Here is an 18,031-nt window from a genome sequence, read left to right as displayed (position 1 = left end):
CTCTTTTGGAAATGCATTAACCAAAAATAAAAAAATGGTTCTTTGGTCAAAAAAGGTTCCCGACCCCTGACCTAAATGAACCATTACAGAAAACTATTACTAACCTCCTATTAGCCACATATACAATAAAATAAAATAATTATTGGCCCAGATCCATTGAGACTTCATTTTCCTCACTATACTCAACAATTTATTTACACTTTTATTCACAGCAACTTACAGTACATGGTGATAAATAAAATGTTGTTAGCACCATATTCTTGTGCATTTTTAGTAAATGCTGTTAGCACAATTTTCTTGTAGCATGTTTATAGAGCAATACTACCAGCACCAAGTTTGTGGGTTCAAATTTGTTGTATTTTAAGATCAGCGGTGCAAGCAATTCTACCAACATGAAGGTTGTGGGTTAAAATTCCAGTGAATGCATAAAAAGTGTATCTTGTATGAACTTCAAATTGCAAAAAAATAAAAATAAATAAATAAATAAATAATAATAATAATATTCAAAGCCATTGTCTTGTAGCATATTTATAGACCAAGCAATACTACCAACACCAAGGTTGTGGGTTCAAATCTCAGTCTTGTATGCAATGCAAATTACTCTGGAATAGAAACTTTTGCAAAATGCATAAATGTAACATCTGGAACAGAGAATTCACTCAAAAGATAAATAGGTTGATAAATAGATAAGTAGAGGTGAAAACATTAATTCATACTTTTATCCAAAGTGACTTACAGTACATGCAAAGAAATAAAAGCATTGTTAGTGCCACATTCTGCCTGCTGAATTACAAGAATACCAGTACATTATAAAACAAAAGCAATGACAATGTAAACATAACAGTTTTCATATCAGCTAAATGTGAATAGCGCAGCCAGTTGGTGACCTTTCTTATGGGAGTTTTCACAGCATAGACTTAGAGTTACCGGTAAGAGAGATTAAATCTCTTGGCCTAAATAACCAGCCAGACAGCTGCAGAAAACAGCTAAATAATAGAAGCACTCAGGATCAGTTAAACAAACCTTACCTTTACCTAAATTTCTACAAGCAATGTGCCAAAACTGCTCTCGGATCAGCATGTAACAATTCTTGATTAATTGCCTGCCCTCATGAACGAGTACAGCATGTCTGCGAGTGGAGTTTTATGTTTGAACATGCCTTTCCCACAGAAACCTTTTCCAGGTAAAAGACTCTGCACTGTGCAAAGGTTCACAGTATTCCTAGACTGATTCCTAGAAACTCTACCTATCAGGAGACAGCGATCATTCACACATATAAACACACATGCATCCATAAAGTACTCACTCACACAGCTGCAGGACAAGTGTATATCTAAACTTGATCTATATCCTAAACAAACTCCAGAACATGGATGTTTAGAGAAGAGCCAGCGTTGCGTAAGGAAGCACATGCTTTCATTAGTCTGCAATACTCTCAGTAAAATGAGCTCACCCCTAAACCCTGTTTTGGATTAAAGCCAATGTTCATACTTGATCAGGACTGGCATCAAAACTGTACATGTTGTGCAAACTGGACAGATTAGTTTGTACTGCTATCATTGTTGTCCTTAAATGAACCGCTTGATCTTTGATCGCACTTCCTCTCCCACATTTTTTTCAACTTTAAGAACAGGATATCTTCTCATTACAGTGCTGTTAACAAAAAGAAGGACATGTGCTGGTATCGGTCCAGACTGGCACGCAGGGAGTGGCTGGGTGGGACAGGAAGACATGCATGCAATCTGTCCGCTGCACGTGGCTGGTGCAGAGTCACTGGATTCTGAAAAGGTCAGAGGTCACTCAGGGCACATGCACAATGCAACTGAATTTTTTTTTTTGGCACATTTTACTGTGTGCACACATGGCAAACAAGTGTGTGTAAAGAGGGCGGAGGGCGGTGATAAAGACTTTAGGATACATTTTAAGGGTAAACTGGGTGAGGACAGTCTGAGGCCCAATTCACGGTGCAGTGTCAGCCACACCTGTTTGTCAGTGGGGTTTAGCAGGCTTGCATCACCAAATCCCTGTTTCCAGAGAGTCTCATTACCCAGAAGCAGAAGCACTTAGGATAAGGAAAAAGGTGGAATTCAACTGTAGGAGCTACAGATAAGATAAGACTCCTATTCTCAGTAAAGTTGTACACAGGCATAAAGCTAAAGAATAAACTTCATGGGTGTTGTATGTGTGTGTTTTTGAAAAAAAAAAGAAAAAAAAAAGACTTTTATTCCAGTATTGCATTAAAAAGCAGCTGAATGTGATTACTCACAGTATTTGGATTTATTATTATTATTATTATTATTTATTTATTTATTTATTTTTTAGAATATGCCAATGGAAATATGGGACCAGTGACCACAAAATGTTCAAAAGAAATCTTATAATTGAGCATTTTAAAGCATCACTGAAGTAGTTCCAATATGCTGCACATCTTTAGGGTAGAAAGAAAAAAAGAAAGAAAGAAAGAAAGAAAGACTTTTCTTGTATTTTAGTGTCCAGCTTTTGTCTGGCTGTGCAGTATGCCAAAGATGGCTAGATGATGATGCTGTTTTTTTCCAGTAGATCTTTGTGAATATCTTGTGAATCAGCCTGTGATCATATGATCGCTCAGTATGACTGAAATTACGATAAGAATACAAGGTGTATGAGAAATAATTCATCGCAAATCTCGTTCTTCTAGATCTTAGGAAGTCTGAATCAAATTCTGCATAAATCGCTCTACATCTGACTAAGTGGGACTACTGATTTTAATGTCCTGCTGTCATACGTGACTTTCAGATTTAAAACCCATCTTAGAAAATGAATCACTAAAGCAGATGATTTACCGTCAGTCTTGGTCTGTACTAGAACATGCTGGTTCTGCTTGATTTTAGTGTATTTTGTACCTCAAAGTTCATTCATGAAAGGACGTTCCTGAGGCTGGATATATTCAAAGGTATTCGACCAACATCAGGTGCTCAGTAAATTATTCACGCAGTGAGCGTGCATGTGATTTGTGACTGTCACACACACTCGAGAGCTCTGGGCAGAGTGACACGGCACACATGGTGTTGCTGTGACTTGGATTTGCAATGTCACTGTGACCAGTACTCGTCTCTCTTGTGACACTGGCTTACTTTCCAATACAGGAAGCAGTGGATGTGTGCATGTCTATGGTTCCACATGTCTATCATGGGTAGAAAAAGGAAATCCCACTCTCCTCTAGCACTAACATGTTTCAAAGAAAGAGGATATTTCATCACCAGTGTAATACATTGAGGCATGACTTTTTAGAGCTGCAGTGTTTGATTTCCACACCACTAGTGGCACCAAATGGAACTGCATAAATAATCAACTCACGCAAAACCTATTAAATAAATAAATAAAAAAACATAAATATATATATATATATATATATATATATATATATATATATATATATAGCTACAGTATATCTATCTATCTATCTATCTATCTATCTATATAAACATTTGATGGATTCATAAAGAAAATCATGTCAATTCTAAAATAAAGAATGCAATTAATATTTACAGCCCTAGTCCAAAGTTGCCAATTAACAGTGATGTGAAGCATCGATTAATGAAGGGAATGCAGATACAGTCAGATGCTGCAGTAGGAACGATTCCTAGAAGCACAGCAACATTGTGTGATTTAATCAGTGTCAGTGTAAACGGGGCTTTAGCAAGCACCAACTTAGTTATTGCATTTGAGATCACTTTCCTGTAAATTACATCAGCATAAATGTGATGAGCAGATCAGTTCAAACATAAAGTTCAAACATCTGGAGAAAGACAGTGTGAATGTCAGGTGCTTTGTTTTTCATGAGCTCATCTCATCTTGACACAGCATCACATGACAGCAGCTTCTGCCAGTTCCTCAGAACTGATGTCACACTGTCTTTTCTGTATATCAAAAGTATTTTGTGTTTGGTGCTGGAAAGCCCCTCCATTTGGAATGATTTGTAATCTTTTCACAAAGAGCTGTGCAACAAATGACCATAAATGGAAAACAAGCGCATGACAATGAAGTGTAATCGCAGCAGTCCAGTAAAGCAGACAATGAAGTCACTTCAGAGGTCCACACACCCTCACTCTCTGACTTAGTTGGCTCAGGCCACCTACTTTTCCAGAGTTGAAATCGGCACACAAAATCTAGTCTGACCTCATAGAGGAAAAAGAGGGAATTGGCGCTCCTGCGTGCCGCGCGCACACACACACACACACACACACATACACACACACACACACACACAGTCTCAATCTCTGCTCCGTCTCTCTTTCCCGGAAGACACAGTGTTATTGGAAATGGAGAGAGCAAAGCAAAAGCAGGAAAGGGAGGAGTAAAAACAGATGAGGGGTTCCTTTTAAATCATGTGATTGGTGAGTCAGTGCATGAGCTCAGTGCAACACAAGATCTCCTGATTGGTGGACAGTGATGTGCTGATCCGATCAGGACAGGGATGTGCTGAGCCTATAGGAATAATAACTAGCTGCATACCAGCAAATATGATTATGCTTAATTTAATAAGAGTTTTATGCCATTTCATTGGAAAACTTTCTGAAGGAAATATGAGTGTGTTATTATAGTAGCAAATATCTGCACAAATGTGCAGGCTAAAATCGTGGGATTTATTTTAATTTTTTTATCCCTATCCTCTTTTATCCGGAATATTATATGCTTTCAGATGATTTACGCTTAACTTGATGCTCACTATGTATGTTATTTATATGTTATACATATGTATGTATTTATATTTATAAAATATATTTTTATGATATGATTTTTAATTTTATTTTGTGGGAAAACTAGATATTCACATTTTCTGAAGAAATTGCAGTGCTACAGTAGGTGTTGCTCTGTGATTGCTAGGAAATTCTGGATTGTTTTAGGGCATTGCTAAGTTGTGACTGTTTTAATTTTTCTTGTTTGCGATAGTATTTTTATAAAAATTATTTTTACATAAAATCCAAACCAAATTTATCAAACCAAATCACTACAAAATAATAAATTCAGTCTTGAAGAGCACTGAAAAAAGTTTGAAATCTTTGTGAAATAAAAAGACTACAGCGCAAATTTCAAACTATTTATTCAAAAGTTTCAGAATACTCATTACCGCAACAAAAGGTTTTTGGTTATTTTTAAGATTATGGTAACAGCTATTGCTCAGCAGTTACAATAATCAGTTTTTCTCTAAACAGTTTAAAAATGTCATTACCGCAAGTTCAGCAACAGGTCATTACCACTACATTTTTGGCTATGATGGAATTGACAATGTGCAATAGTGTGAATTTCTCAAAAAGGTAAAAACTATGGGTTAAAGAGCAAAACATATTCCTGGTATATGTAACTTAGATGTTTGTACTTAAAAGTGTACATTTATCCATATGCACATACGTTTGCATGTGTATGATCTGCGTAGGCATTTAGAGATAGGAATTTGATTCCCAGTTTCTCCTTGACAACGTTGGGCCCGGTGCACATCATGTTCAATGCAATGTTTATACAACAAATCCTCAGCACGTTACCCCTTCAACAGACGTCACAAACCAAACACAAACACAGCAAGCGGCCTGCGCAAGCACTCTACTGTGGGAGAACAGTAGAAAACAAAGGTGGTGCAGCACCGTCATTAATATTTCATCTCACTTACACAGTGATAGTGAGATCACCGTATAACAGCTCTCTGAAGTGCTGTGTCATTAGAGGCGCAGCCTGGATGATATTTCAGCTCTGCACAACTACACCATCTCTCCTTCAAAATAAACAATAGGGATTCAACTGGATGCACAAGGCAAACGCTTAATTTGTAGAGTGCGAGCGAGAGGAAATACTAAAAAAGGGTTTGGCACTTTTACTTGAAGTTGTATGCCAACCAAATCTGATTGAGTGTATCACACATCGCAGCCATTGGAAATTAGGTCATCATGGTGATGGAAGCTGAAGGTTAGTCTTGCAGGAACATCTATGTCCTAAAATGCATGCATCAGATCAGATTCCCATTAGAAACCCATCAGGTTATTAATAAGTACACATGCTGTCCTTCTCGAGACTTTAAGAGTCAACAAAGGACATTGCTGCCGCATTAGAGCCGACTCTGAAGGGAAATGAAATGAGATATTTATGCATGAAATCAAGCTATGTTGTGAAGCATGGCTCCTGTGGAGATTATTAGTAACTGAAAAGCAGTGTTGAGGAGATTTATATTTCCAGCAGGCTAAAAAGGGTGGGTCGCATCAGGATACATGCATTCAGGTGGATGGGCCACTACACAAACTCTCAAGGTAAACTAGGTCTCAGTTAAAAGAATATTAACTCTCATCAGGTTAACTCAAAGTTCAGTGCTTAAGTGAGATAAAATATGCTTCTGACTTACCCTCAAACCTGTTTAGGTTCATCTGGATCCTAAATCATCTTCTTGTGGATGAGACATCAGATGTTAATTCCAGACCTGAAGGGTAGGAATCAGGTTAAGGTGACAATGATGACGGTCCAATGGAAGCTGTTAAATCAGAGCAGTACGTTAAACATTCAGCAGGGCTGGTTAATCACAAACACACTCAGATCTTTAGAAGCTAGCAGCTCACTAAACATTTTTTCCTATTAGCCAAATTTCCATAAGTATTTGAAAAATGAAGGGAGTTGGTGCCCACGAATGTGTTTGTCAGATGGTTAATTAACCAACACCTCAACTCCCTGCTGAGTTGGCCCTACCAACTCTTCACAGCCACAGTGAAGAATGAGTAATTTGGATTTTTCTTCTCGACTTAATAGGCTGCCTCTCATGGCCTTAGAAATTAATTCCAGGTCAAAATTTAGCAGAGAAGCCTTGGACCAACACAAATATTCTGTTCCAAAGTTTTTGATGACCTTGCAAACAGTAAGCAAACTCTATGGGGCTATTTACACCTGGTCACTTCATGCATTTTCTCTGATCGGATATCTATAATTTGTTAAAACATTTCCATTTACACTTGGCCACATAAATTTCACTTCAATTCCTGCACTATATTCAAAATTCATGAAGTTCACGTTAATAAAAGCAACATATAAGCCCCGTATATTATTCATTATCAGCAAATTTCAAGATCAAAGACCACAACAGCAGAGAGCACAGCATCATCACTGGAAAGATAAGTTAGTCTCACTACTTTTAATGAGGATAATTGTGTGTTTAGCATCTGCGACTTACTTTCAGTTTCATTTGTGCCTATAAAATGCTCTCACCCATTTATTATTTTAATATTTTGCCAGCAGTAAAATTTGCATATGCAGTTACAACAACCAGATGTATTGACACTTGTTCAGTTTAGTCTGGAACGCGGCCCAGACCACCTTTTGAAGTGGTTTGAGCAATTGGATTTAAATGCATCTCGATAGCGTTTCGGAGGGTATTTACACCTGGTCTTTTCACAATTGGATTGCTATCTGATCAGAGAAAATGCATGAAGTGACCAGGTGTAAACAGGCCCTATAGGACAGTGATTTCCACATTTTGCTTATCTTCATAATCAAACACACTTGATTCAGATCATCGGCTCATTAGTAGAGACTCTAAGATCTGAAAGGGGAGTTTCAGAGGGATGCAAAATGTGCAGTGTTGATGCAGCTCCAGAAATGTGGTTGGAAACCACTGCTAGTGTATGTGACATCATCTACTACAGGAATAACAGTAGATGTAACATCCTGCAAAGTTTTATTAAATGCACCTGATCAAGGCATTCAAGATTGCTTAAAAATTACAGGCAGGTGTGTTGGAGCTGAACTCTGCAGAAAAGTAGTCCTCCAGTCCCCGATCTGTGATTGAGATGGGTGTCCAAACTTGTTCCTGGAGTTCCACTCTCCAACCCTAAATAAACACACCTTAATGAGCTACATCATTCAAGGTCTTCTCTAGATTTAAGCCCTGTCCCAAATGGCACAGATGGAATAAGTGTGCGATTTGGGACAGGGCCTCACTAAAAACTTTCAGGCAAGTGTGTTGGAGCTAAACTCTGCAGGACATTAGCCCTCCAGGAGGAAATTTGGACTCTCCTTGTTATTGAGGTTTGCATCATCAGCCTTCATCATTGACACAACCATTGTTCAAAAGGTGGTGATCAGATCTTACAGAAGCACAGCCATCAGGCCCATGCTTGTTTCCTTAGAGCGCCCTCTCACAGTTTGAGTCATGTGAGCTCTTATATAATTTCAGCTCTCACGGTCTTCACAAACAGAGTGACTGACAGCAGGTTCATGCAGCAACAGGAAAGGAAAGACCCTAAAAAACCCTAAGATTGTATATTTGTGTTGGGCTCTGGGCTTTGAGTTTTAATTCATTGTTCTCCCACAGACTGCAGCAGATGTTTTTGCTTCTGCAGTGTTTTTTGAGGGGCACATAGTGGGTGTGAAACAAGAGAGAGAGTGTGAGATTTCCCACCACTTGCAAATGCAACATAGCCTCACTCAAAACAGGAAACATTCAGAATGATTCAGAATTAAGCAGCTTGGACAGCACCGACCTTAAACCAGAAATGAGTATTTTCATCTCTTTTGGATTTTGGACTGAGTGTAGAGCTTTGGTTTTTCAAAGGGAATCTTTCACAAAGAAAAACAGTTTCTGATGTTCAGTTTGACCTGCTGTTGATATTAGAAGTGCAATAATGTGCTGAATACCTTTTCTCCATTCCACTGATAGGGTCAGATGCTTCATATATTTGTAAGTGATACTTACCTTAAATCTCAGACTTTAGACAATGTGTGCAAATCAGCAAGTTTAAAACATCTCTGAGGAATGAAACTTATATAAAAAAGACTCTAAGCCTTCTTAATCCTTAAGCCTTAATATTCAACTTCTTTTGTTTATGCTACAAACATGATACATTAAAACATGTAATGTTATCAAAGGAAGGTCACATTTACATTTTCTCTGGAAAATTCAATAGAAATCCAATCATTGCATGATCCAATCATGTAACCACACCTTTAAGATTGTCGGAACTGTCAGACTATAAAAACCCGACAGACTTGACATTGAAGGAAGGAACCATATTAAAGAACCAGAATAATGCTGCCTTCACATGCTATCGGTGTTATCGTAAATATGAGTTTCCTAATCGGAAATAAGACGTTAACGCCTCTCAAGTCGTATTGACTACTTGGAAACCAGACTTTCCGAGTTGGTTGGTTCATAAACTTTAAACATGGTGGAGGGGACAACCATTCCTGCTGTCAGTGCTATTTATTCTTACAACAGCTACATCACTTTGTCTTGTTGCTAAAGTAGGGTATTTATAGGCTATATATGAATGATCATTTGAAGCATATTGTATGTTTTATAAATGGTGAAATAAGCAAGTATTTGACCAAAATTACAGAATTGTCAGTAAACTGACTATCTAGCGAGGTGAATGTTTATATGATTGCCAACCAATGGGATGATATATTTTATTCTTTCCAACAACAAAGCACTTGAATGCAACAAGCTCGTAATCACGATTTCACAAGTGGGAAATAGGAAATTTCCAATAGCACGTGAAGGCAGCATATCATAGAGTCTTCATGGGTTATTTTTATTTTATTTATTTACTTTTTTTTGCCTTTATTGGGATAGGACAGATCAGAACTGGCAGTAAGAGAAGTGGGAGATAGATAGGGGAAAGGTCCTCAAGTTGGGATTCAAACTCGGGACACCTGTAGCGCAACAGTGCTGTATGTCAGCGTGCTGCCCACAAGGCTATCGGCGCCAACTAGATGGGCTATTTTGACAGATCAGTTGCTTAACAACCAGAACACCCTAGCATTGTGGTCTCAACTTTTGCACTGGTAAGCAGCACTTACATTTTCCATAAACAACATTCCATAAAAGACTTAAATCACAAGACTGAAACATTTACAGAAACTGCACCTGAATTGTACATTGTGTGCTGGGAAGAGAGACAAATACCAAGCATATCTAAGCATAAATATCCATTATAAATAATGACAACAGTTTTGTTTAAAGTAGGGTAACAGAACATGCCTGCTGAGTTAAACAGATGCGGAACTTTCTGTCTGTTACAGGAGGAATGAGATTAATTCTTTTTCCTCTCTCTCACACACGCAAGTCTTCAGCTCCTCACAGGAGTTCACAAACAGGAACCAGTTCCTCCGGGACTGCAGCAAGAGAAACGGGTCAAGCAGGCCAGGCAGAGAAAGAAAACAGCTCAGGTTGATGAAGAACTCTCGCCCGCAGGCAAAAACTGCATGTCCCCGCCTCGAAAGAGAATACTGGGATTCAGGGAAAGCTTTGTTCCCTATGGAGGAAAAAAATTAGTGTGTGAAAATGTACTTCCATAAAAGTGTGGGAACAGAGGCTGGAAGAACATGCTGGTGCTTGCAATTCCCAGTCTGATTTTTAACGGACTGGGTTATCATGATATGTTATGCTGCATTTACCAAAAATGTGGATGAATCCAGTTGCTGGTTCTGCTAAAAACCTATTTATAGTTCTTTTCTAATGAATGCAATTTATCTTGAAATTATACATTTGGTCATGGATTATTTGGTCATGAGGACTAAGCTCATGCAGACAGATCTGCCATGCAGCAGTTATTGAAGCTGCACTCTGGGAACACTCTGAGTCTGTCATATTGCGAAGTGTTGACCCGGGCATAGAGCCCAGGTTTGCTGCCAGACTCCAGACGCTCAGAACAGGTGGAATGGGAGGAGGTGAGAGACAGCAAATCTCTAAGAACTAGAGATGTCAATAGAGCATAACTATGAAAACTCTCTAAAAAAATCTTTTCACTTATCTTTTTTGTTTCGTTGTCTATAATCTCAAGGTTGTATAGCAACGTAGTATAAGTTGTGTTCAGCAATGTTTAGTACAAGTCGTGGGTGAAATGACAGACTTGTCTGACTAATTATGGAAGCCTGTTTAGCAGGAGCATCTGCAAACTTAACAGCCCAGCTGTATGGTGTTTAAAAGAACAACAGTCTTTGCGATTATGACTAGGTACACAAAGCATGGCAAGACTTTAGGATAGAGCTGAAAACCGAAAGTGAATGATTATAACTGTAAAAAACAACACAGAACTACTGCAGCAAATCGCAATATTCACATTGAAGACAACAAAAACCCAACTTCACAAAGCCAAAATTCATGAAAGAGCTACAATTGCTGTAACTTTAATCAGAGACGCCAATGCAAAATTGCAAAAAAAAAAAAAAAAATGGAGTCATGATCATAATACCTGGACAGTTGGAGCAACAAGATGAACTACAGCATCTACCGTGGCCATATTAATCTAATCCTAACCTATTATTAATCCACTGTTTGCAGTTTTAAAGAGAGGAGAAGCAGATTCTCTCCTCCAACATCTCTGAAGCAACTGGCAGATAATTTTATAGTCATTATTCCCCTGAAAATGATGCAAAAGTTGGATGAATATACTCTAAGGCTGGAAACTGCATTAAGGGCAAATGGTGGTAAAACACCTGCCTATATCCCAGGTTTTCACAGTATTTTGTTCAAACCCTATATAATACAAAATCATAATCTTACAAGGTTGAACTTCAACTTAAAAAGACTTATAAAGCTCTCAATGCAGGCATCACAGTGCTTTGACCTCCACATGAAAAGCCTTGCAGGTATCTTCATAGAAGAGCATTTTACTATTTGCATCTATAATTTAATGATTATTTTCTCAATGTCTTGATGTGCCTTGGAAGTTGTCATACTCAGGGTACTCAATGCATCTAGAAACACAGGATCAGTCTCTCTTGTTTTTATTTTCATGTTGGCATGGATAATATGTCATGTGAACCATTGGGTAATAGTTGGCTGCTCTTTGAAAGGTCATTAAATGGAGTAAAAGATGACATTGCGTGAACTTTGAACATTGCGTTTGACTGCTTGATTTGTGCGCAATGCAGCAGCAGGAGTTCAATGCACTGGGGGCTATTAATATGAGTCATGTTAAAGCATGCATTTACTGTTTACTGCATCTCTGAGGCTGCAGACTGCAACTGTAAGTCAAACAACCTCATTCACCATAAAAGCCTCTTCCTCTTATATCTCATTTTCATATTCATCCAGGTAATCCCTTGTATCTCATTTGAATCAGAAAACAAACATCAGCTGTGCAAATTAAATATCTGAAAATGCAGTTTGTGAATGTGTGTTTGCATACATGTGGGCTTTCAAAGGTCTCTCATACTGGAACCACAAGAGCCATCCTACAGCTCCACTCAGTAAGTGGGCGATGCTGACGGGCAGTGTAGGTGAGGAGTGTTTACAACCAGGTTACTCACAAAAACATCAATGGAGCTTTGACTGTGATGTGACAGCCTGGCTTATAATGAAAGTTCAGAGTCCTCTGACACATTCACAAGCATAAATTTTAAGATCAGTACATTTGTGGTTTTCTAAAATAACTCTCACCCTAAAGAGAATGCTGCTGGTGGAAAACACCACACATGGATTACAGAAAACAGATTTTCGACCAATCTTCATATTTGACATGAAATACTCATCCCATCTTCTCTTATTTGCTCATTTCTTTTGTTTAGATAAGATTAGATTCAACTTTATTGTCATTGCACATGTAAGGTACAAGGCAACAAAATGCAGTTAGCATCTAACCAGAAGGGCAATAAGCATTAAAAACAGGATATACAGTGTCTACAATATGTTACAAATGCACAATAAATATACAGATAAGGCAGTACTATGGACATAATTTACAGATTTTTTTAAAATACTATCAGCATGAAGGTCATGTGACTTCATCAATACTGATGACAATATTAAAAATACACTATAAAAGACATATCTGTATTAAACGCATTGAATTTTAATTGCTATCAATGCATATGTAATTTTATTGTTAATTTCTCACAACTAATTACTCCATGTGCAACGCATAAATTGAAATATTATTTTACAATATCAACTAGATCTATAAATATGAATATTAGTTCAAAATGAAACTATTCGATTTGCATTGGTCAGACAAGAAATTCCCCATGTGCATCAAGATTCTGTATGCAAATACGGATCTCACATTTTAATGCAAATATAAAAATCAGTCCTTTGGGATGAACCCTGGTGACTTCTCGTGTGAAAAAACAAAAACAAAAACTTTCCCTTTATACTACTCCAGTGTGTTTCCTCAATATGCAAGAGAAGATTTTCTTTGTTTTTGTGTTACATCTATATTTGAATTCTCCTAACAATAGCACTTTTCAAATGTGTTAAGTAATATGCAAGGGCAGGACGGCCTGTACAAAAGAACAAGCTGTCGCTTGTAAAGGCAGTACATAAGAGGACTGCCAAATGCTCTGAGAACAAAAACAGTGTGGAAAGGAGATGGGGAGGGGGTGAGAAGGAAGGAGATGCATAATTTCAGCAGTGACGCAGCATACATGCTACTCTCAAAAGTGACCATATTAGGGCATGGGCGGGGACTCGACAGAAACCAGGAAGTAGGGGGTCCTCTAGTGGAAATACCACATGACTTCCAGTACAGTCTTGAAATATCTTTCTTCCACTCCCCCCTCCCTTCTGCTCTGTTTTTCTGTCTAACAAAATGTGCCCTCTTCTGTGTCATTAGGGCATTTATTGATCAGTTAAAATGTGAAGCAACAGACAGGCCTACTCTTCTAATCGCTATGCTAACAAACGCCGTAATCTGATTACTGGCATTTACAGCAACAACATTGTGCAAGCAAGTGCAATTGCACACAGGTTCATAATACACATTCTGGTAAATGAAACTGATGCAAACAACAGAACACACAGCTGCTTCTTTTAAACTTATACACCTACTTACAATAAAAATATGTTAATCTTGTATAAAACATGTTTTTTTCTGTGATCACTGTGGTTATTTTACAGCATCAAGGAATGGTTTAGTGTAGGTCAGCTCACTATATGCAAAATTTGTGTGCAGTATGCATATGTGTGTGTATATGTGATATGTGAAATTTTGTCTTTAAAAAGCTGCAAGTATGCAGCCTGTCAACAAATACTGGTAATTCTGCACTAAAAGTAGACAAATGTAGTGCCAGATTCAGGCCCTGAGGAATAGAGAGCTTGCAACTAAATATCAATATTGAAAGTGAGTTGCCCTTTTTGACCAAATGCATACAAGCATACATAACAGTTCTGGTAGAAAATAATACATGTACTGTGAATTTGGGCAAGCAGACATAAATTCATTCTATACTACAATGCTGAGAATCTACCTAATATTGGGCCCAAAATACTCTTCGCAAGCACACTTTCATGGTTATGGTATACCAAAATGAAAAACATTTTGCATGACAATCAAGTTTGTTGCATTCAGAACAACTTTAAACTCTGGTACAGTGTGATTCTCAGTTGTTTAGAATATGATGCTCAGTTTTTTCCCCTCTGTAACTATTCACAAAGTCAATAAGTCTTTGGTGCCTAGTATTAAATTTGTTCAGTTGTGTAGCGTATTCCGGCCATTAGAGTCAACATGTTTAAAGCAAGTTGAATGATAACAACACTATGTCTTTATAATTATGTCATTAGAATGACAAAATATACAACATTAAAAACTGGATTGAATTCAGCGAGAGCCACTGGACCATCATAACCGACTGAAAGCATCAGTCTAAAGGAAAACCCCTCTGACACTGTCGCCATGCATGAGGTAAGTTACACGTCACGAGGACAGCACAAACGTGATCATAAAGATCCTAGTACCCTCGCACCCACAACACAGACATACACAAACCTCTGGAATCGCTCTCCTCACCTCAAACAAATACCAACCCAGAGGTCAGAGCCAGCGCGACAGAGCGGCGTTTACCCACTCTCAGCGTCATGGTAACCGCGCGAGAACGTTCCGCTACAGAGCGCGCTTGACTGTTTGCTTTTTCGCGGTCTCAGTTTCCCGCCCACTCGCGAGGCAATCCCCCTCAGCAACGATCAAGCGTCAATGGCACAGCTAAGCCCACACTACAACTGAACGCAGCGAGATTCTCCGACACGCAACACAGTGGGCTGAACAGTGAACTTGACACAGACAGACCGGTCACCTCATGCTTTACAATAGAGCTGACCATCGCTGCATCTGATTCACGCAATGCTCAATGTTCCCTAGACACTGAGTAGTGGATAGCCTATGTGTGACCCTGGACCACAAAACAAGTCATAAGTAGCACAGGTAGCCTATATTATTTGTATAACAATACATTAAATGTTCTCAAAATGTTATGCCAAAAATCATTAGGATATGTAAAGATCATGTTTCATTAAGATATTTTGTAAATTTCCTACTTTAAATAGCCAAACTTAATTTTTGATTAGTGATATGCATTGAACTTCATTTGGACAAATTTAAAGGTAATTTTCTCAATATTTTGATTATTTTTTTTTTTTTTATTGCACCCTCAGATTCCAGATTTTCCAACAGTTGTATCTCGGCCAAATATTGTCCTATCCTAACAAGCCATTGGCTATCAATGGAAAGTTATTTATTCTGCTTTAGATGATGTATAAATCTCAGTGTCAAATTATGACTGGTTTTGTGGTCCAGGGTCACATATATTCACTTCAAACATTCGTCATATCAGAATAAACTATAAACTTTTGCAGACTAGGGGTGTCAAATATGATATAATGTATTGAAATATATAGACATTTAATATAAATTAGCTACCACATGTTCACATATAAAAAGGTATGCAGCTGTGATGTCAAAACCCGGAAGAATTCCCTCAGGAATGTTTTTTTTTTTTTATGTATATGGGGTCTGTGGTAAATATAAATGGACGATACTTGGATACTTGGATACTTATTTTGCTCTACAATGTAAATTTCACACACCCATTGTGAAAACATGAATTTTTGAAAGCAGTTTATTTTTACAAGTGTATGTTTGTAATAAGGATGTTTGGGTGGGAGTGTTTGTAGTTTATGTTGTAGCCTACAACAGAACGTCAAGTATAGTCAATTTATGTTTACCATAGACCTTGTTTTACTAATGAATTAAAAACCCATTATAAAAACCTTGAGGAGAATGTTATTCATGAGGGAACCCATGGTGAAATAGTCTTCTGGGTTTTGCCATGATGGCTGCAGTACTCTATATCCATCCCTTTTGAAAATAAAACTAAATGAAAAAAATAAAGCCAATTTATCACTCTTGTTATTTGAGAGATGGTTATTGTAACTGCATTAAACAGTTGCATTTAATGGAATTTATACCAACTGTGATATACATCGTGCAACAAAACATCCAAGTGTTGTCAAGTTATCTTTACCACAGACCTTTTTTTATTAATGAACTGAAAAAGCCCATAGGAAATTTTCAAAAGGACCCATGAATTAGTCTTCTGGGTTTTGAAATGATGGCTGCAGCACATCCATGTACATTAAAATAAAAATGAATGAATACAGACAATTTATGACACTTGCTATTTGACCCATGGTTAGAGTAACTGCATTGAACAATTGCATTTCATATGATTTCAGGTAAAACATTGTTTAAAACTATGCAAACACACAGAGTTCCCTTAAAATCACATAGGAAAAAAATATGCTTGTCAGATAATGGGTGAATGACGACAGTTGCTAAGGTAAGAATGAAGGTAAAGTTTTCAAACTGGGGCTAAAAATCCATTAAAGCGTATGAGCAATTGATTAAAGTGTGAATGCATGCATGTGATTACATATGCATCTGAGCATACGTGATGTGCACCTATAGAATATACATATTTGTCTATGGAGAATGCATATTTATGTGTATGTGTCTGTGCAGCTGACTTCATCAATACTGATGACAATATTAAAAATACACTATAAAAGACATATCTGTATTAAACGCATTGAATTTTAATTGCTATCAATGCATATGTAATTTTATTGTTAATTTCTCACAACTAATTACTCCATGTGCAACGCATAAATTGAAATATTATTTTACAATATCAACTAGATCTATAAATATGAATATTAGTTCAAAATGAAACTATTCGATTTGCATTGGTCAGACAAGAAATTCCCCATGTGCATCAAGATTCTGTATGCAAATACGGATCTCACATTTTAATGCAAATATAAAAATCAGTCCTTTGGGATGAACCCTGGTGACTTCTCGTGTGAAAAAACAAAAACAAAAACTTTCCCTTTATACTACTCCAGTGTGTTTCCTCAATATGCAAGAGAAGATTTTCTTTGTTTTGTGTTACATCTATATTTGAATTCTCCTAACAATAGCACTTTTCAAATGTGTTAAGTAATATGCAAGGGCAGGACGGCCTGTACAAAAGAACAAGCTGTCGCTTGTAAAGGCAGTACATAAGAGGACTGCCAAATGCTCTGAGAACAAAAACAGTGTGGAAAGGAGATGGGGGAGGGGGTTGAGAAGGAAGGAGATGCATAATTTCAGCAGTGACGCAGCATACATGCTACTCTCAAAAGTGACCATATTAGGGCATGGGCGGGGACTCGACAGAAACCAGGAAGTAGGGGGTCCTCCTAGTGGAAATACCACATGACTTCCAGTACAGTCTTGAAATATCTTTCTTCCACTCCCCCCTCCCTTCTGCTCTGTTTTTCTGTCTAACAAAATGTGCCCTCTTCTGTGTCATTAGGGCATTTATTGATCAGTTAAAATGTGAAGCAACAGACAGGCCTACTCTTCTAATCGCTATGCTAACAAAAACGCCGTAATCTGATTACTGGCATTTACAGCAACAACATTGTGCAAGCAAGTGCAATTGCACACAGGTTCATAATACACATTCTGGTAAATGAAACTGATGCAAACAACAGAACACACAGCTGCTTCTTTTAAACTTATACACCTACTTACAATAAAAATATGTTAATCTTGTATAAAAAATGTTTTTTTCTGTGATCACTGTGGTTATTTAACAGCATCAAGGAATGGTTTAGTGTAGGTCAGCTCACTATATGCAAAATTTGTGTGCAGTATGCATATGTGTGTGTATATGGGATATGTGAAATTTTGTCTTTAAAAAGCTGCAAGTATGCAGCCTGTCAACAAATACTGGTAATTCTGCACTAAAAGTAGACAAA

At 37.6% G+C, this 18,031-nt stretch overlaps 1 long non-coding RNA gene across 1 annotated transcript in view; it reads right to left on the bottom strand.

Annotated features, from left to right (window-relative positions):
- LOC122138944 overlaps positions 1 to 15,032 on the bottom strand; it is a 51,453-nt gene extending 36,421 nt beyond the window's left edge. Inside the window, exons 1-2 of the long non-coding RNA XR_006155928.1 lie at positions 14,742 to 15,032; positions 6,371 to 6,496 (exon numbers count right to left, since the gene is read on the bottom strand). This is a non-coding gene — a long non-coding RNA (uncharacterized LOC122138944). The remainder of the gene's footprint in view (positions 1 to 6,370; positions 6,497 to 14,741) is intronic.
- Between the last annotated feature and the right edge of the window lie 2,999 nt (positions 15,033 to 18,031).

Source organism: Cyprinus carpio, chromosome B11, assembly GCF_018340385.1.
Source record: "Cyprinus carpio isolate SPL01 chromosome B11, ASM1834038v1, whole genome shotgun sequence".
Lineage (NCBI taxonomy): Eukaryota > Metazoa > Chordata > Actinopteri > Cypriniformes > Cyprinidae > Cyprinus > Cyprinus carpio.
Note: the sequence above shows the minus strand (reverse complement) of the source record. Positions and strands in the feature narration are given on the sequence as shown.